This window comes from Equus asinus, chromosome 6 (genome assembly GCF_041296235.1).
Source record: "Equus asinus isolate D_3611 breed Donkey chromosome 6, EquAss-T2T_v2, whole genome shotgun sequence".
Classification (NCBI taxonomy): Eukaryota; Metazoa; Chordata; class Mammalia; order Perissodactyla; family Equidae; genus Equus; species Equus asinus.
The window spans coordinates 69599130-69620269 of NC_091795.1; the positions used below are offsets into that span (position 1 = coordinate 69599130).

The window sequence follows — 21140 nt, forward strand, 5'->3', positions numbered from 1 at the left end:
ATTAATCTGGAGGCCCCAGTAAGAGGGTGGAGAGACGCAGAAATGCCCTCCACACATGGTGAGAGGGGCAGACATGTTTCATGGAAGGCAGAGGTCGTCAAACAAAATACAGAATTCCCAGTTAAATTTGGATTTCAGATAAACAACAAATAATCTTGTAGTATAATTATGTCCCAAATATTGCATGGTACATTCACTAAAAAATTATTCATTGTTTATCTGAAATTCAAATGAAACTGGGCATCCTATACTTTTATTTGATAAATCTGACAACCCTAGAGGAAGAATTTTCCTCCGTGGCATAGATATTCACATCCCCACATCTGAATTAGAATCTCAGAGTCCTAGAAATGGAGAACTTTAAAATCACCCAGTCCCTCAGCTTAAATTTATTCACGATGACAATGAGGAGACCCAGAGAACTGCAATAACTGGTCCAAAGTCACGCTATTAATTAATGGCAGACTAGAGAATAAAATACATCTGCAGATCCTCTTGCAGTGTTCTTTCCCCTCTGCCACCCTAAGCCCCTTCTGTCCCTTGGCTCTCTAGCTCCTGAATTACATGGAAATTCCCCTAGGGCAAAGAGAATTATTTTTTAATACCTTCTCCCACTGCCTAACACAATGCTTTATGAGCCCTGGCAGTGCAATTGATATTGTGGAGTGGCAGGCCATGTGGCTAAATTACCAGGATAACTGCCACCTCTCTCCACTTCACTCACACCTTCTGTGCTCTGTGCTTGTGAACCCATTTTTGGGGGATTTCTGGGAGGTTGGCACAGCCTCTAGCCGGGTGTGAAAATTGTCCCAGCCCTCCTGAGAGGCTGTGATGTATGGCTTTCTGAATAACATGCAGCCTTCAAGAAGGATCCTCCCTAGTGAGGTAATGGGTTCAAGGAAAATACAGCTAAGACCTGTGAGCTTGTGTGAAAAGCAGTTGTGTTTTCATCGGGAACTTCAGCTTCCTCCACAGCAAACCTTTGACCAGAGCTGCCAGCAAAGACCCAGCTGGACTTTTAGGCGTTCGTTCTCTTCTTTCCCTTGCCTCCCTCTTGTGGTCAAGCAGGTGAGCAGTTAGTACAATGGACGTGAAGAGCGAGGAGTCCTTAAACAGCAGCAAGCTGTTAGATAGATGATAGAGCCACGTCTCTGCCACACGTGGTGCTTGTCGGGCCAGCCCTTGACAAATTTGTGAAGTGGGGTGATCTTCACTGCCCTCCATCACTTCTCACAACTCACTCCACTTTGTCTTCTTGTTCTCAGGACCCTGATCACCTTCCCAGCCCCCAATCTCTCCCAACCTCCATCTGCATGTTCCTGACCTCCTTCCTCTGTAACCCAACCAGGACTTAGGCTTCTTGGGCTCCTAGTGCCCTGGGCAGGCAATTCCTTTACCTCCAAGGAACAAGTTGTATCATTTAAATTAGAAGAGACCACACAGTCTTAAGCAAGATGCTGAGATGCTTAGTAATGGTAATAATAACATTTATTTAGTGCTTAATAAATATAAGTTTCTTCTGCTAAGCGCTTGACACACATTCTTTCATTTACATTCATAATCCTCAGAGCAAATCAATGAGGCAGATATTGTGCTTATGCTCATTTTACAGATGAGGAAACTGAGGTTTGGAAACGTTAAATAATGCACTCAAGCGCTATAATAATACTCTAAGTAATAGAACTGGGATTCAGATTCAGAAAATCTGGCTCCAGACTCTAGAGAGCCCTGTCCAATAGGACTCTCTGTACTAGTGGAAATGTTCTGCACTGTCCCGTATGGTAGCCACCAGCCACAATAGCTACTGAGCATTGGAAATGTGACTATTGCCACTAAATTTTTCATTTTATTTAATTTTAACTTAAATAGCCACAGATGACTAGTGGCTACTCTGTTGAACAGCACAGCTCAGAATATAATCCCGTGTTATTCTAGGTACTTGCTTTTCCCTTCCCCACACACATATTCACATGCATACCCTGAAGGGGTTGGGGAGATATTTTGTTCACATCATCCCCTTGGCTCCTACTCCACATAGATTTAAAGTAGACCCTGACTAGAAAATTGATAGTTGACTTATGTCCTCTTGATGCAATAAGGCAAGGAAATTGAATCGATGATATAAAAGATATGAGCTCTTATCCTCGCTCTGCTGGTGACAAGTCACATAATTTCTCTGGGCCTCAGTTTCTGCCTTTGTACAAGGACAGAGCTGTACTCTATGATCTCAAAGATCACCTCCAGCGTTAACATTCTGCAGTTGGAAAGTGCCCCACAGAACGCCTCTCCGGCTCTCACGGTGACACACCGAAAACAAGAGCCCCAGGTGATGAGTCTGCCACCAGCAGTGATTGCCTGGAGGAACAGTCAGCAAGCATGCTTGATTGTGCGCATCCAACACCCCATAATATATGGGGTTCTTTTTTTAGAACCCTAATCAGAGATTGCATTTGCATAATTAACATCTTTAGGAATAATTGAAAATGACACATCTGTTCACTATCATCCCCTCCTTGGCAAACTATGTGTTATAAACACAGTTTCTTCAGATCTGTAAACACTTGGTGCTTGTCCTTTGCTTTTTACTTTGGTCATTTTCCACCTTGGGGCGGTGATAACCCTATGTGACCTGTCCCTGCATGGTCCCATCCCTTCTGCCAGTGGTGCTCAAACCAGTTAGGACCTGCCCATTTTGACTGGACACAGAGCATGAGTTCTTCATGTCAGCTCTCTAGACCAAGGCTTCAAAGGATTCATGAAATTTTATGAAGTTCTGGGTGAATATACTTGTGCATGGACATTCTAGGGAGAGGGTTCATGGCTTCCATTAGAGTTTCAATGGGTGTCCATGATGCAAAAATAGTTAAGAACCACATACAGTATGATTCCATTTATCTGACAGTCCAGAACAGGTAAGTCTATAGAGATGGAAAGTAGATTAGTGGTTACTTAAGGCAGGGATGGGAGGGTGCAAGATAGAAAGATGGGGGATGATAGTTAAAGGATACAAGGTTTCTTCCTGAGGTGATGAAAATGTTCTAAAATTGACTGTGGTGGTTACACATATCTGTGAATATATTATAAACCTTTGAAATGGGTGAATTGTATGGTATGTGAATTATATCTCAATAAAATTGTTTTAAAAAGTAGTTAAGAACCCCTGCTTAGAGAAAAGGGCCATAGACTGTGGGTGCCCACAGACAGTGAGGCTGAGCCCTCTCTATGTCCAGAAAGTCTAGGGTGGCTCCAAGCATAGTTCTATATTGGAAGTAAGGCCAACATTATGTGGGGCCTCAGATGGGGTATAATTTAACAGTAGCAGGAAGGCTTTCCAGGCTAATGCTTCTTAAACTTTAATAAGCATAAGAGTTACTTGGTGATCTTGCTAAAATGCAGATTCTGATTCAGTAGTTCCTGTGGTGGGCCCAAGATGCTCATGATGATCCAATGAATACACTATGCATAACAAGGCAACATAGACCAAAACTATGAGCATCTTCTTGCCTCCTCTGGATCTTCATACCATCCAGCTACTCATGACGATACTTAATTTTCTGAGATACGTAACCCTGGGTACACATTATTCCTGACTAGGGCTTTCTCCCCAACTAACTTATCTGCTCCCTTACTCTAGTGAACCAAGCTGAACAGCATGGAAACCTCAAGGGCCCCCTTTCTCCTTCTCCCTTAAAGTCTAAGCCAGACACAGGCCAAATCAGCTCATTGGTTTTTCTGCTCAGCCCCACACTGGCTCAATTGAGCCCCTCAGAATGGGGTTGCCTCCTGCAAAAGGCATACCTACCTCAAAAAGAACTTAGAAAGAATGTTACTCCATCTATGTGTCCTAAATGTAAATTTTCTTTTACTCATCCCCCTAAAGATTTCACTTCCCCAGTGCTGAATAAGGAAGCATGGGACCCTGATGTTTACCTTGAACCAAAGGGGTGTTCCACTAAACGGAGAAGGCTGTGGGTGGTCTACAGAAGCAGGTTGCTTCGAGAAAGAATAAGGACCCCTTCATTAGTCTTGTTCCAGCCGAACAATATCACAGATGCTACAGCAAGGATCAAGTGGAGGAGTAGATTGGAAAATGTGGCCACGATATTTTGCAACAACTCCCATCAAGGGGTGGAGTCTGTTTCTCCACCTTGAATCTGGGCTGGCCCTGTGACTTGTTTTTATCAATCAAGTGTGGTACAAGTGCTGTCCTATGAGTTCCAGAACCCAGCCCTCAAGAGGGCTCACAGCTTCCTCCCTCTTAAAAGGCTGCCCTGAGACCTCCATGTAAGGAACTAGTTTGGCCAACTAGGATAAAAGGCTGAATGGAGGAGGATGAGGCTCCCCAGCCAACAGCCAGTACCATCTGCCAGACCCTGAATGAGGTCTTCTTGGACTCCCCCTGAGTTTAATATGGCCACCTATTATTTCCAGGTGAAAAAAGCAGGGTAACCATTCGGCCAACCCACAAAATTGTGAGAAATAATAAATCGCTGAGTTTTAAGTCATTACATTTTGAGGTGGTTTGTTATACAAAAGTACATAACTAAAATAGATAGGATGATGAACTAAACATCTAGAGACTCTTCAAACATTTTTCTGTGTTTTAAGAAGTGTTGGGGGGCAGGGAGTTGATTAAGCCCCATCAAGCTTTTTCTTTTGAATTTGGACAGTTCTGTTCTCCATTCATAACAAGGCTGGTTTCTGCATGTGCTTTCATTGCTGATCTGCCATGAGGAAAACAATGAACGGCCTCCCAAGGGCCTCCCCCCATCTTTGGTGGCTCTGTTGTAACAGGATGTCTTACTTGAACTACAGCAGGTTTTTAAATAAGCTCGAAGGTACTAGAGTTGGGTCACATCTCCCCACTGCCAGGAAGTACAAAGCTGGGGGCTTTTGCATTTAGATTGGACAAACTTGGGCAAATGCTGATGTGGGATGCCTGGGAGGAGAAGAGGAAAAGCAGGATGACAATGGTGAGGGGGGAGTAATATTTTCCCCTCCCTTGACCTCAAACCCATGGCAAAGGACTAATTTTGAATCTCAAAGAAAAGAATTATGCCAGAATCTGAAGGAAGACCGTGAGGAAATCTAGGCACACAGTCACCGCGTTAGAACCCAGGAAACAGCTTGGCTCCAGGATCACTCTCCCCTTCCTCACCCTGCCCCAACCCTGCCGTGCGTACACAGCAGCTTGGGCTTCCTAAGAAGAAAAGACTATGGATGTGCGTAGTGGGGTCCCACTCTCACTGAGAGCCCAGTCACCCCACACACGGATAAGGGCCCCTGACAAAGAAGCCAAAGCCTACCAGGAGCAGACCTGTTTCTGAGCACATGTGATATGCCCACACCTTGCGGGATGCCCTTAAAATAACTAGGGGGCCTCTGGGGGAAGGTGGGGGCGGTCCAGTATGAGCAGATAGAGATCTACCTGGAGCACCAGTGTGAATGTGTCCAAGTGTGTACTCACAGGCTGGTTACACAATGGAACAAAGACCTTTCCAGTTTCTCTTCACGATGGTCAGAGGTGCCCACGGCCCGCACCAGATGTTCTGATATCATCCAGGTGCTTTGTACATTCTTCCTTTTTCAAGAGCTCATCTTCTCCAGGCGTTTTAGGTTATGTGCAAAAAAAAACTAATTTCCCAGCCAGAGTATATATTTCAACTAAGTTTGAAGATAAAGCTACAGAATGAAAGTTTGGAACTCAGAGGAATAACTTGGAACCTTTCATCCAGCTGCTTGTCTTTTGTCTATTTATGTAGAATAATATAGAGATGCTAGTCCAGGCACTATTTTACCTGAAGGAGGATACAGATTGCATTATATTCTTATTTCAAGAAGGGAAATACAACTATAAATATCATGGATCAGGTTACAGGAAATAAACACAATTTGCCTGATTCGACTAGTTTTTTGTTATATCTTGTTGCTCTTGGTTTCCTTCAGCTTATTCCTTTTTACTCTAACCATTAGGGGAATGCTATGTAAACTATTTTTAAGTACATAATTTAACAATTTGGTAATAGTTAGCAAAATTGAAGAAAAGCTTACCTCGAACCTAGCAATTCACTCTTAGGTATATACCCTCAAGAGAAAACTTCATGCATGAGCCTGAGGAGATCTTAACAAGAATACGTATTGCAGCATTGTTTGTGGTAGGGAAAAAGATGTTTATCAACAGAGTAGAGTGAAATAAATTTGGAGCTATTCATACAATGCAATACAATGCATCCGTTACAATAATTGAACTAGATCTGTTGGTATCAACAGAGATAAATCACAACATAAGGTCAAATGTAAAAAAGTTTTAAAAGGACACAGATAGAATATCCCAAAAGGGTTAATATTAAAAAGCCCACCCCCAAAGAGTATTGCATTTTCTTTCTGCATATATACCTAGATTTTAATGAACAAGAATGATAAATTCTAATGCTGTCATAGTGGTTCTCTCTGGAAAGAAAGAGAAAGGAATAAAACCGTGGGTTGGAAATATAAAGATTTAGCTATACTGCAACATTTTACTTCCAAGAAAGAAAGAAAGGAAAGAGGGGAGTGGGGGAAGGAGGGAAACCAATGTTAATACGGCAAAATGGCAACTCTTAAATCTGGGGAGTTGGTACATGAGTATCAATGATATTCTTCTTTGCAATTTTCTTGCATATTTAAACTATTTTCTTTTTTTATATTTAAAAATAACAGACAGCTCACCAGCAAAAAGACTTCACCCCCGTCCCCTCCCCACTCCGTGGTGCCTATTCTATGGGAACTTCCTGGGTTTATTAATGACTGAGGTACAAATAAGCACACCCTCAGATTAAATGCTAATGCTCATCTCTTCTCATCCCCACGCAAGCTCTTTTCCTCACTGTAATGTGCTTGCAGCGTCTTTGGTTTCTGCTGGACCACACCAGCCCCGGGAGACAGGATAAGAGGGAAAGAGGGGGAAACATGAAACCAAACCCTTGTAAGACACGAAGAAACACTTACTCTGAGAGACCCCACTGTGGGATGCTCTGCGTTTCTGTCACCTCAGGCATTCTGATTCATTCTGAGCATCTCCTCCAGATACAAGTCATTTAGCCAGCCGACAGGAGGAACAATTACTGTTGGCTTAAAAGATTGGTTGATTTCTCCGGCGTCTATTTGCCTGCAGTTCTGGCTCTCTGACAAATCAAGTCAGATCAATTTGTACCCTAAAGAGTAAATGGGAGGATGTGATTATTTTCTGGTTCAATAGAAAAGCACTTCATTTCAAAGGGCTGCTGCATAGCATTTCTTTTGAGATTCACTAGGAACGGGTCAGGTCCGTAGAGAGTAAATGATGGGTTCTCAGGAGGACAGCTCGGCTTTGCCTCTCACCTAAGCTTTGGAAGCAGAAGCAGGACATGAGGATGAGAGAAAGCACTTCCCAGTGAGAAGGAAGGCTTTCCATATCCCATTGTCTTAGTCAGTTGAGACTGCTGTAACAAAATACCATAGACTGGACGCCTTACCAACAACCGAAACTTCTCTCTCACAATTTTGGAGGCTGAAAGTCTGAGGTAAGGGTGCCACTCTAGTTGGGTCCTGGTAAGGGCCTCTTCCAGGTTGCAGACTTCTGACTTCTCTTTGTATCCTTGCATGACATAAAAGAGAGCTAGCTAGCTTTTTGGTCTCTTTTTATAAGGGCACTAATCCCATTCCTGAGGGCTCCACCTTCATGACCTAGTCACCTCCCAAAGTCCCCACCTTTGAATACCATCACATTGGGATTAGGGTTTCAACATATGAATTTTGGAGAGACACAAACCGTCCATTGCACCCATGGTTAAGGAAGATTTTCTTTGTCTCATCAGAAGCTGGAGTCTTCTAAGAGTCAGAAAACACGTTAAACATTCAGGAGGATGGAAACCTAATTCTACTTGCAGCCATATCAAGATCTAGAAAATTACCCCTGAAATGGAGCTAAAAAAGCACAAATAAACTTCCGAAGAACAAGAGAGAGACAGAGGTGGGGAAACACTAGAACCCGTTTGGTCCTTGATGCTCTGTTGCCCTTGACTTGCCTGCTAACAGATTTATTGGTTGAGACACAGCTTTGGGAGTTAGTTCCGGGTTCCTGTGACTGAGGGCTTCCCCTGTGAGCTCTGCCCTCTCAGAGGTTACCTAACACTTGAACTCAATCTTCAGGGTCAGGTTCAACCCCTACTCCTGCACATTTTCCATTTCCTCATCCCACAGACATTACAGTTGATGAGTAGGAGTTGGAATAATGTAGCAGAAACATGTGGGCTTTGGAGGAAGGCTGCTTGGGTTCAGTTCTCAGCTCTCTGGTAACACAACACGACATGATACAACAACAACACAAAAACAGTGCCTTCCTCATAGGGTTGTTCTTAAAGGACATGGTGAGTATAAAGCTCTTAACACAGTACTGGAATAGATGAAGCACTCTACAAATATTCATTATGAATTATTGTTGTTATTGTCAACTTCCTTGGCTATGTGATGCTATTTGGTTTCCTATGAAGGACTTGAAGATTTTAAATCCAAATTTTAGTGGGAACACGCCTGTTACAGGAGCATCAGGCATATCAATTTTAGTGGGCTTCCCCCTTAGAGATGAGGTGAAGTCTTCCTCTGAGGCATTTCCATCTATCATGGACCTGTCATCTTCTTTATATTCATCTCCATGGCAATCAGATACTTACTCTTGCTCTCCATCTCTACAACACTACATGAAGTAAATTTATTCATGAACACCACAGTGTAGCAATGGACAAGACATCAGAAGGCAAGAGTTCTGGTTCTTTCCGTGGCAATAACCAGTTCTATGTGAGCAATTTATTTATCATTTCCTCTTTTGGTTTCCTCATCTGTAAAGTGAGATCATTTTTCCTGTTCTATTTACTTCACCAGTTTATAAAAAATTGAAAGAATGAATATGAAGGTATGTTTACCTGTAAAGAGGAAGGAGGAAATGCAAGAGATCATTGTTGGCTGGTTATCTTTATTCTGATATCTGCAAGTCCTTGCCTACATGAACCCAACAGAGACTAATATGGTAACACCTAGAATGCGGGAAGTATGTTTATATAATATTGCTTTAATAGCAACCACATTATGACAACAAGGAACTTCTTAAATATTGTTGATAATGGTGGATCCCTGAGTAAAGTTTAAAGCTTTTCAGTATAAACTATAATTTCTATCTGTAAACTGCTCACTGCTGCCACGTATTACATAAACTTGGCAAATTAAAAGGCTTGCATCCTAAAATTAGAAAGTGACCACACACAGTTTCTGATTGGTTCTTTTATAGAATTTGTATCTGATTTTAAAATTTTTGTTTTTATAAAGGAACGCTAAGGGCAGAATAAATTTTTGATTTATTTCTTTTTATTTTAAAAATACAATTGCAATGTAGGGGCCAGTCCCATGGCCGAGTTAAAGTTCTGCGTGCTCCGCTTTGTCTCCTGGGTTCAGATCCCGGGTGTGGACCAACTCCACTCATCAGCCATGCTATGGAGGCATCCCACATACAAAATAGTGGAAGACTGGCACAGATGTTAGCTCAGGGCTGATCTTCCTCACAAAAAAAGAAAAAAAGAAATAAAAAGAAAAATACAAGTACAGTTGTAGTGTAAAGCACTAGCCAACTTTGTTTTCTGACTATATTTCGAAAGTCTCTACAACTGTAGCCAAGCCCATTAAACCTTTGCTTGCAACAAGAAATGGCTTCCACTTTATGAACATTTTCTTTGTGTTTCCGTTAAGACTGGGCTAACACCTACTATTATTGTTATCTGCTGCCTAGTCCCAACAGAAGTGATGCTCACAAAGTAAATTGTAAATAGTTTATTTGCAACAAGCATTTCCTGCTGCTAAAGACTAATGAGCACCCTGCTTCATATCCTTGAGCAATTTGGAGATGATTAATCACCACTCCTGCTTAGAGGATGCAAATATAGGCAACTAGGGAAAATGCATTTATTCATATTAATGGGATTTATTTCAGATTTTTAAAAAATGTGTAGTCTCCCTAATTAAGGTAAGACCAGAACTCTCAGGCCCTTTTGTTCCAGGGAAATTACTATGTCCTTATCCTCATGCCTCTCTTGATACTGTTTCCTCAGCCTGGATACTCCTCCACTATTGCTGTAACTATCACAATCCTTTCATATGCCACCAATTCTGTGATGACACCTTCCCATCCCCACCCCAACACAACTCCCTCTGCTCGAAGCTCTCATAATCGTGTCCATGTATCTCTGAATATTTGTTTTGCTTTGCTTTTTCGTTCTTTGTCTCACTCAGAATTTTGTGTTTCTTGAAGGACTGTGACCCATATCATTCAGATTTTTATCTCTCTCTCAATATGCGTGCGTATATAGCACCTACATGATATTTTGCACATAGTAAATAGACAACAAATATTAATTGGTAGATCATAACAGCCATAATGTACTCATTCAATAAGCACTTAAGTACTCCCTATGTGATAGGGAGACTCTGTCACCAGACTCTAAAATTGGAAGGGGATAACAAGGATCAATAAGACACAGTCTAAGGAGGGAGACAGCCATGTCAAGAAAAATTACAATGTGTTGTGATAAATGCTCTGATAAAAATGTGAAAAATAATATGGGTGTGCAAGGGAAGGAGAGACTAACTCTACCAGGGGGAGTCCAGACAGGCTTCATGGAAGAGGCAAGCTTTGAGCTTCAACTTAAAGGATGAGAGGAATTCCACACCTTCCAGGATGTGGCAAGCATTAAAAGTAAAAGGAATCATTTTTGAAAACATCACAGAGGTGTGAAAAGAATGATGGCAGGTGGAGGCAGCTTGTGCTTGGAGCATCGGGCATGTAGCGAGGGGCGTGCGGAGACAGGCTGGAGAGAGATGGAGCCAGATTGTGAAATATTTTCATTGCCAGGCTGAGGAGCTTCACCTTGACCCAGCAGGCAGGAGACCTGCCTCAGGTTTTGCAGCAGGAGAGAAAGTGGATCAGACCTGGGTTTTAGAATGATCATGCTGGTGGCTGGCTGCTCAATTGGCCACAGCTTCGGCCCTGTTTCCATTTCCTGCCCCTGGCACTGGTGTTTCACTGCTCACTGGGGAATTAGAGCAAATGATGGTGAGCTCCTAGGAACTGTTAGTTCCCTTTAACACTTCAGTCCAAAGCAGTCACAGGCTCAGAATATAAATCTACTTTTGCATACATTCATGTCGGCAGTTTCCATAAAATAAATGTTGTTAATTAATGTTAATCTTAAAGACTAACAGCATTTCCTTTCTCCCACCATGAAACAGCATTGCCCTTATAAGGAGTCAGAGAGGAGGGGAATGGAGCAAGTGAAATGTATGAATAAAGCAATCACAGTAGTTTAATTAAGTGAAACTCTGCCAGCTGCTGTGAATGTGACCCCATAGCCTTATTTTGTTTGTATTTCACATTATCCCTTCTAAAGAAAGAGAAGAACTTATGCCTGGCAAGAATTTTCCTACATTTCTGCCCCCACAAACACACTTTTAGGCAAGCCAGATCTAAACGGAATTCTTTTTGAGATCAACAGTAAGAGCAGTGGGAGCAGTTGACAGTGACCCTCTGAGCCTTGCTAACAGGGCCTAAAGGGCTTCACAGATCCTGCAGGGAGTGGAAATATCCTAAAGCTTCCAAAAATAGGAAAGGAGGAGTTGGGGGTGGAGGATGCTCTAATTCTCAGTTGGTTCAGCCATCCTTTGGCTAGTCTTAAAGAGCAGGGAGGGGCCTTGCTACAAGCTAAAAACACTAATTTCTCAAATACCGTGCTCTTTTTTTCTTTTTTCTTTTTTTTTTTTTTGGTGATGAAGATTGGCCCTGAGCTATCATCTGTTGACAATCCTCCTCTTTTTGCTTGAGAAAGACTGTCAGTGAGCTAACATCTGTGCCAATCTTCCTCTATTTTGTGTGTGGGATGCCACCACAGCATGGCTTGATGAGCAGTGTGTAGGTTCACACCCAGGATCCGAACTTCCAAATCCCAGGCCACTGAAGTGGAGCATGCAAACTTAACCACTACGCCACGGGGCCGGCCCCACCATGCTTTTTTTTTAAGGGCTATAACCTCTAGCAGCCCAGAATGCAAAGATCGCACTGCAAATAGTCACTGTTTCCTTTTCCCAGTTCTTTGAGGGGAAACAACTAGCCTGTTCATTTTTACAGTTAACATATCTCTAGCCAGTGACAGCGACAGTTCAAGTTTGGACTTGGAAGTGGGACCTTCTGGGTTCCAATCTTTAATCTGTAACTTTCTGCATGATTTGGGGCAAGTTATTTAAACCCTCTCTAGACCTTGAGTTTCTCAACTGTAGATGAAAGTAAAGAAAGCATCTACGTCAAAAATTGTGAGGATGAAGTAAAATAAGGGATGTGTCGGGCACAGAATAAGGACCTTAAAAATGTTAGTATCATCAGCAAGTGTCAACAAAACCTTCTTACCTACTCCCTCTTATCTAGGAATACTAGTTTGTGAGAATTGGTTTATCACATTGCTTTAGAAATAAAATTATAGAATCTGGGTTGTAGAAGAGTCAAAGAACATCAAATCCAACTTCTCCGCTCTTCAGAAGTAGAAACTGGAAGTTCAGTGGACTGCCCCTGAGCCCCTGCCTCTCTAGCAGTCATACTGGGACCAGAGCCCAGGGTCCCCAGGTCTAGCTAAGGGCCCTTTCCACCACATCATGCTTTCTCAGTGAGAAAAGAATCTGAAACCTCTCAGCTTCACTGAGTACCTGAGAAGCTGGTGGTTAGTTACATGCCCAGCCCCGAGACAGTGCTCAGCTTCCCGTTAGGGTGACCAGCGGTCTGAGTTTTCCCAAAACTGAAGGGTTTCCTGAGACACAGCACTTACAGTTCTAAAACCAGGACAGTCCCAGGTAAACTGGGCAGTTTGTCACCTTACTTAAGGCAGACCCTCGCTAAGTATTTACGGAATGTGTGAATGAATGTCTCCTGAGTGCCAATCAAGTTCTCTGCATGAAGGTGGCCAGCTTCTGCTGGGAAGGGAGAACCCTGAGAAAGCGGGAAAGGAAGGCTCTCGTCTCTTTCGTCAACAATGAGAAGACTGATTTGCCAGAGAACTATCTCTTCCTGGTTAAAAGGACCGCCTCTCAAAATGGATCTTTAGTGAGAAAAGAAAAACTGAAAAGTAAAGATGAACCGTGATGGACTTTATCTAGAGGAAAAAAGCAAAAGCTTAGCCAATAAAACATAGCCACGGCCAGGGTGCAGGCTGGCCCCAGTTCATTTTCCCTCAAGGCCCCGTCCTAGCTGAGGGTGGAGAGAAACAACTGAACTGCTCCAGGCAAAAAGGCATGCCAGGGGCCCACAGAATGGGACACCCTAATAGAAAAGAAAGCTTCAAACCAGAGAAGTGACACTGTATGAGAGATAGAAATAGAAAGACAGAAGAAAAAATACAGCTAGCCAGCCGCTTTCAGAATAACTGACGGATTCTTATACTGTGAGTCATAGGCAGCCTAGAAAGACAGTCAGGAAGCACAGAGCGATATTTCAGGGCCCAAGAATTTGCTGCACATGAACAGCCATCACTGTCCCTCTAAAACAAAATGGTATTCCTCCGAAATCTAGTGCTGCAAAAACTGGTAAAATAAGTGCCTTCCTGCCATAATTTACGTAAAATTGCGTATTAGCAATATAATGTTTGCTCAGACACTGGGCTAAACTCTGAAGCATGTGGAAGATATTCGTTCCTTTTTTAATAATAACAGTTTACTGCAAAAACTCCACCTGATGGTGAGAGGTAATAACCATGCCCACTGGTAATTGTTAATTTCTTTTTAGAAAGTTTCCACTTCGACCAAACACTCTTTCGGTTGGTCTTGGGCAGACCATAGTGCCTTTTTGGACATGAGCCTTCTCCTGGACTTGGTGAGTTAAAGAGCTCGTGCCTGTTCTTCCATTCTATTCTATGACAATGAAATAAGGAAAATATTTTGCCTGTACTCTCAACACAGCATTGAGGTTCTGATGAGTCTTAGCTTGTTCTTAGAACTCGTCATCAGTGACAGACCCAGGACAAGATGAATGGGACAGTTGCCTCGAGCCCCTAGAAGCTGGGTTTAGGAGCGCAGCAGACAAACTTGCCAAAATTAACCAGACCAACCCTCCAAACACCAGACATGTATAAAGAGACAGAAAGTTTGCCATCCACTTGGTCCTCATCCAATGGCTTTACTTGTTTCTGTTGCCAGTTCACACACAAGTTACTCTTGCAGCTGGACCAAGATCACCGAACCTGAAAGAATAAGGTCCATATGCCCATGATGAAATTTGGCAGCTAGTCTGGGATCTCCTTCCTCACCAGGGCTGTGGATATGAATACCTCTAGCATAAAATCACTAGGAACACACCTGTTGTTCATTCCCATCCCCGTCAATAGTACACTTTTTCTGATCTGCCACTACTGTTTCTCCTGCTGCTTAACTAAGTATGTTAAGCAGGGCAAAGTGTAGGCAAAATTTAGTAGTAGATAGAGTCTGCCTGAGAAGTTCTCTCCATTTCTCTTTGAGTACCCTGCCGTGATTTTGGCTATCCTACTTACCTCCTGCTGCCCCATGGTTAACAGGACACCACAACCCGGATGCCCTAGCTAAAATTGCCGCTTCCGTGGTGTTATGCTCTAGATCCTTCCAGCACCATGTTTCTTCTTTGGAGTTCTCTCTCTCTGTCTCAATTTTTCAGGGCCTTTATGACCAAGAAACTAATGAATCTTAGTTACTTTAGATTCTAGAAAGGGATTCTGATATATTTGCACTTTAATGCCCTTCACTTTTGTAAAACAAAGAAATTATATAACAGTGGAACCAATGTCTTAGCCAAAATGCTCTTCTAAAAGTAGCAAAGCTGAGATTCAAAGTGGTCTGACTCTATCTAGGTCCAGTTCTCTCACCACTGCCTATGGATGGGGCCACACTCAGAGATTTTTCTTAAAGATACGCTAACTCTTTTTGGTCTGATGTCCTCAGTCTTTCTCTGGTAATACCTTATTTTGATGTGTGCTATTGAGCAAGAAAAATCTAATAACTGTTTGCAACATTCTCTAGTGGAACTCTCAGCTCTCTATGGGAGATCCATGATGTAAAATAGCGCATTGAGGAAAATCATCTTTCGTATCTGCTTGTGTGTATTTCTCTAGATCACATCCCAGGATACAGACAAGCCTAAGGACTTCTGAAGATATTTCCAGCCAATAGAGCAGAACATTTCCCGGACTGTCAAATGAAGTTGAGAGACAGCAGGACAATTTGAATAAATAATCATGGACAAATAATTCCTGGCTCCCTGAGCCGAGATAGTCAACAGGATCATACTGCTCTCTCTCCAACTCCTCAAGGCATTCTGTTAGCCCAGAGTCCCACCAGCTAGATATCAGGCTGCTAATGTTGAGAATGCTGCCCTTTGTTTTAGTTGAGAAGAAGTTTGGCAACTTAGCAAGAGTAGTTGCATGAAAGAGAAAGCAGAATCTGTCTTAAGAGGGTTTGGGGGACATTTATCAGTAAGAAAGACACTAGCTTATTTCTTAGAGAAAATTGTTTTGGTTTTCTTCTCCCCTCTGGTAATTACTTCTTAGGGACAGGAGTAGAAGCCTGGGGTAAGTGATAAGGAAACTATTCTCTAACTGTTACTTTTGTCTTTTTCTATCTCCACTTCAGATTTTCTTCACTTCCATTTCATTAGAGATGGGAAAGTTATTTCATAAATCTAAAAGAATTTTTTTAAAAGATAGAACCAAATATTTCTTAGAAGTTTTCCTTCAATGATTACGCAATATATGAGAATGCTTTGTAAGGAGAAGTCAGGGCAAGAAGAAAATCCAATTGGTATCAGGATTTATTACAAACTACAAGTCTAAGAGCCAAGAGACGAAGAGATTGGGACAAAATGAGGGGTGGGGTGGAGAGTGTCAGTGGGTTGCCATGGTCATGAGCAAGCAAAGGGTATAGGAATCAAAAGGTCAAACATAACTGGAAGGAGTAAGCAAGTCCCATGGGTCAGACCATCCGAGGAATGGCACTAGGAAGTAGAAACTCTTCCAAGTATGCCTCATCCTGGATCCAAGGCTCCATTCCTCTTTATTTACAAATCCTGCCTAGGTAGAAACCAGCCTGGGGGTGAACCCAAAGAGCAAATGGCTATTTCTGATAAAGAAAGAAGAAAAGGAAACAAAAAATTATTGAACTCCAGAAGCACACCAAACATTTGACATGCTCACTCAGTTTTCATGACTCCTTGAGAGATAATGTATGTCATGTTTTCTGGTTGTCTCTCCCCTTTTGTGCATTTTGCTGTGTTTGGGGAGTTCCCTGCCTTCTGAGTTCTGCCTCCCTGAAGTCAGAAAATTCGCTTCCCCAGAAACCTTGGCAGCTAGAACACAACCATGAAGCCTAGGATCTGCCACTCAATTGTACCCAGGCAACAGTTTAATCAGAAATGATGAACCAGAGGAAGGAGGCGATGCCTGGGACCCATTTGCTGACAAGGGTGCTGGCAGATGCATCCAGTTTTCTGGGGTACTAGTTGTTGTAAGATCAGTTCCTGGCCCAGAAGTATGGGTGCTGGCAGAGTTGTAGGAGAGTGAGTTCCTGGCAGCCAATCCATGCTCTGGGAGGGAAAGAAGGGTCAGCAGCTTCCTTATTGGGTCACTTCTGCAGCATAGTTTCAGGCCTTGACCCCAGAAGCTTAGCCTCAAGCCTGCTCCCCTTGCCCTCCCAATTGCTTTGTGAGCTACCCAATATCCTTTCTGCTTAATCAGGTACTGTCAGCTTCTGTGGCTTATGATTAAGAGCCCTGAGTGTTTAGAGATAAGCATTGTTACTATCCCTTTTACTGAATGGAGACCAAAGTGAAAGATGATAAGAAACTAAAACGAAAGAAGAAAAGTTAAGTAACTTGCCCAAGGACGTACAGCTCAGAAGGAGCAGAGGGAGGATTTGAACCCAGGACTGTTTGACTACAAAGCTGGTGTTGCTTCTAATTTATTAACTGGAAAAAGATCAGGGAAGGAGCATCTATGTGGGGTGGGGTGAGGAATGATCCTAGTAACATCTTCCATTTCCACCAACTCTGGATACCTTGGTAGCTGGGACACCTTTTTCTCTTTGCTTGTGCTCAGTCACTTCTCCGGTTTAACTGTGCCAGTAAACATATGGGTGATGCTAAAGATAAACCAGCACCACTGATTTCCATTGCTACCTTCAAATATTGCCGTTCACAGTTTGTGAGGGGTGGGCCACTGTCTGGATTGCTGAGGGGTGGCCAACTGTTTGGGTTTGTTTACCATTGCTTTTGATGAGTCAGAGAGAGTCATGCATTATTCATAAACTTTAGGTTTGAAGAAAGTTCCCTTGTGCAATTTCTGCTCCTTGGCTCCTTTGATCCGGGATTGAAATAAACAGCAGCAGATAATGAAGTATATAGCCCAACCTGTGCTCACAAACTGTATGAACAAACACCCAGAGAACCACAAAGAGAGGTTGGTGGAGTGGGTGTTAATTCAGAGTCCTGCCATGTATATTAAAAAATGAAAACTGAGCATGTTGATAGATACATAACAAATTGGGAATTATGTATCAGGCACCTGAAAATTTCACTATCCCTTAATGTGAAAAAATAAAAAGGAAAAACATCTCAGGCAGGTGCTTGGAGTTAGAGCAGTTCCAACCAAAATGTGAAATAGCAGAAATCTGTCATAGAGCCCTCAAACTCCCATTCTTTCTCCCTTTATTCCTAAGTGGTGCTCTCACCCACTCACCCCCCATCCCTCAAATACCTAGATTAAATTCTCTTTCTCTCCAAACTCCGTTCAACAACCCACTCATTCTCCTTCAAAACAAGATACAAATGACTACTAGCAACTTAAAGAACTACTCCTTCCACAGGCATTTGCACTTAAACTCAATCAAAATCTTAAATAAAGGGATTATATTTTGTAGTAGACATCAGTCATTCATAGTTGCCCCAAAATCTTTTTTTGTATCTCAGATGAAAAAACGTATTACTTGATAGATACATAAAAAGTAGGTAACATACCGTGATGGTTAGTTTGACGTGTCAATTTGACTGGATGAAGAGGTACCCAGATATTAGGTTAAACAATATTTCTGGCTTTGTCCGTGAGGGTGCTTCTGGATGAGATTAGCATTTGAATCAGCAGACAGAATAAAGCAGATTGCCCTCCCCATTATGGACGGGCCTCTTAAAGGCCTGAATAGAATAAAAGCCTTAGTGAAAAAGAATTCTTTCTCTCTGCCTGATAGTCTTTGAGCTGGAACAGCAGTCTTCTGCCTTCAGACTCAGACTAGAACTCTTCCATCGGCTCTCCTGGGTCTCCAGCTTGCCAACTGCAGATCTTGGGATCTGTCAGCCTCCATGATCGCATGAGCCAATTCCTGATAGTAAATGTCTTGTTAGATAGATAGATCCTATTGGTCTGTTTCTCTAGAGAACCCAGACTAATACACATATGTACTCATTATAAAGTATGAGAAAATAATGAATACTTGTGGACCACCCAACTCAAGAAGTAAATTTCTATAGCTTTTCCCCTTTCCAGCCTCTTTATCAGAGGTCCAAAAATATTGTGAAGACCTTCTTAACATTTTGATAGTTCCTTGCTATGTAGATCCTGCCTTCTTAATAACAAATAAAAAATTGTATTTCCCAGTCCTTTCTGCTAGAGTGCCTAGGGTGATTGATATTCCACCGATCAGATGCACCCACAAGAGGCTGATTCAGAACCAAGTCATATAGGGAAGAGGCAGGGCATGAGGCATTCTTATTTCTACAATGGACTAGAACTAGCAGTGTGGTGGCTTCCTGATCACAGCAGATGCTTGTAGCTCCCTTGGAAGGTCATTTTGGAATGTGGAAGTGCACACTGGGGTTATTTCTGAAAGCTTTCCTAGACTATGTTTCTTCAACCTTTGTAAGGATTCCTTAAGCTCTTTTTCCTTTCATAAATTCCTTTCTGCTTAAAGTAACCAGAGTAAATTCACTCCTAAAATAATTTTTTCTCTCTTATAGTCACAGGACTATCATGGCCAAAAAGTAAATGCAGAGTCATATCTGGCCAGTTACTGAATATCAATGTAAGTTGAATTCATGTCCTCACTAGACATCTTACATGAAAGTGGGGGCATTATTTGGTAAGGAGGGGACCACAAGAATTGGAATGAGGGCATTTGAAAGGATCTCGATGACTCTGAGCACCCTCAAACCCCACTGGACCTCCCTTACCAAAGGCAGCTCTCCCTCCTCCCCTGTCTGAAGATGCTCATCTGGTCCCGCTGGAAGACCTTAGAACGACTCTTCTGAGACAGTTATCTCATACGGGAATTCTAGTTCTCCTCATGCCTTACACCCATGACACTTCATTCCCTTCAGATTTATAACTAGTTCCAGATCCATCATGTCCATAAGGCCCAATTTAAAAAGTCAAACATGGAAGGAAAAGATTCACATGCCAAAAGAATTGCAAGGTTTTGCTAAAATTAATATTGGGGCAAACTTGGAGAATATATTGGATATTCTACCAGAAACAAAATTTTGTGGGTCAAATTATCGGCATGGATACGCTAACCAGAGATTCTGGATTTGTTCTACTTATCTTGAGCCAGTCATTAGCTTAGTTGGTTGATTCAAACCTGGATTCTACTGTGGCCTATTGCTGAAGGAAGCTGAGATGCTAAGACTCCAGAGACTTGGAGAGATAAGAATGTTGGGATGGATTTACCACATACAACATCTAACATACACCCAAACTAAGCCTAGAGAACACACAACATCTAACATACACCCAAACTAAGCCTAGAGAACACTCCCTTTTCTAAGGCATTGAGGAAAACATTGATAAAGAGAGAACCAGAAACCTGGAAGAGTACTTTGTTGAATTTCTTCTAGCTCTACAGATGAAGGTGGGAGATACTGCTATTGAAATTAGTTCCCTGATTTCAGCAGGGTAGATGGGTGCCCAGAAGGGCAGACGCTAAATAGTAGAATTTAACTGCCAGAAACAGTGGATGTGGTTATTATAATAGCAGAATGATTTGACTTGTAGGGATCTTTTGGGTGTGGCTAGTTGACCATGGAGCTTCTAAAACTGAACTAGATGGGCAGCCTATGAAGGGTGTACTTGATCCACATAATTGAAAGAATTCTAGGCCTTGTGAACCTGCACTTAAATCATCATACCTGACTTAAATCATCACTGGAGAGGCATGACTTATTTTCCAATATCCAGACTCTCATTCAGGGAATGAAAGGGAGAAACCTTGCAGGAGTATATCCTAAGACCTATGAAAATCTCCCACTCCCCCTTCACCAAAAGTACTTGCATGCATTTTCCAAGTAATTGTGTACCAGAGAAAAGTCAATACCTATACCTCTCACAAATTATTGGACAAGACCTTGAATTTGTGCTAATTCTCAGGGACCCAGAATCTCACCGTTTCCCAAAACACACAGTCAGAGCAGACACTTATCTATGGGGATCCAGTGATAAATGGAGTTTGAGTCCAAGTCCATCTCGTGGGGGGCACAAAGTTTCTGTTAATCCATCCTCTGGTTATTTGCCCCAGTTCCTGAACTACAGTTTGAATGGGAAAATCCAGTAAATAGAAGAATCCTTGAATTGGCTTCCTGACCCAAAGTAAGCACTATTGGGACTCCCCCTTCCTAACAACACAGTAAACAAGAAGCAATGCTATATTTTTAAAAGAATTCTGGAAATTAGTGTCATCATCAAAGAAAAGTGAAGAAGTAGTGATTTCTATTACATCCCCGTTTAACTCATCTGCTTAACACGTGTGGTGAGCAGATGGATCTTAGAGCATGAGAGTGGATTATCAAAATCTTAATCAGTAACTTCTGTTGCGGCTATCCATCCTAAAGCTGTCTGTACTGGAGCAAATTGACACAGCTCTGGACACCTAGTATGCAATTATTATGTCTACAAATGCCTTTTTCTCTATCCTAATAAGCCCAAAATACCGGAAGCAATTTGCTTTCACCTGGCAGAGACAGCACCTTCCTGTCCTGCCTCTGAGCTACATCAGTTCTCTATGCTTCTCGTGTATTTGAGGAAAATGAACTTCTATCA

General features: G+C 42.3%; 1 protein-coding gene across 3 annotated transcripts in view; it reads right to left on the reverse strand.

Moving 5' to 3' along the window:
• The window catches only part of TMEM178A (transmembrane protein 178A), a 235876-nt gene that overhangs the window by 116898 nt on the left and 97838 nt on the right, over positions 1 to 21140 (reverse strand). Inside the window, exon 1 of one of the 3 annotated variants that reach the window (XM_044772286.2) lies at positions 6988 to 7108. The exons of the other annotated variants lie outside the window; for them this stretch is intronic. The gene's annotated coding sequence lies outside the window, so the exon portion shown is untranslated. Of the gene's footprint in view, positions 1 to 6987; positions 7109 to 21140 lie in introns of those variants that run through there. 3 annotated transcript variants of the gene reach the window in all.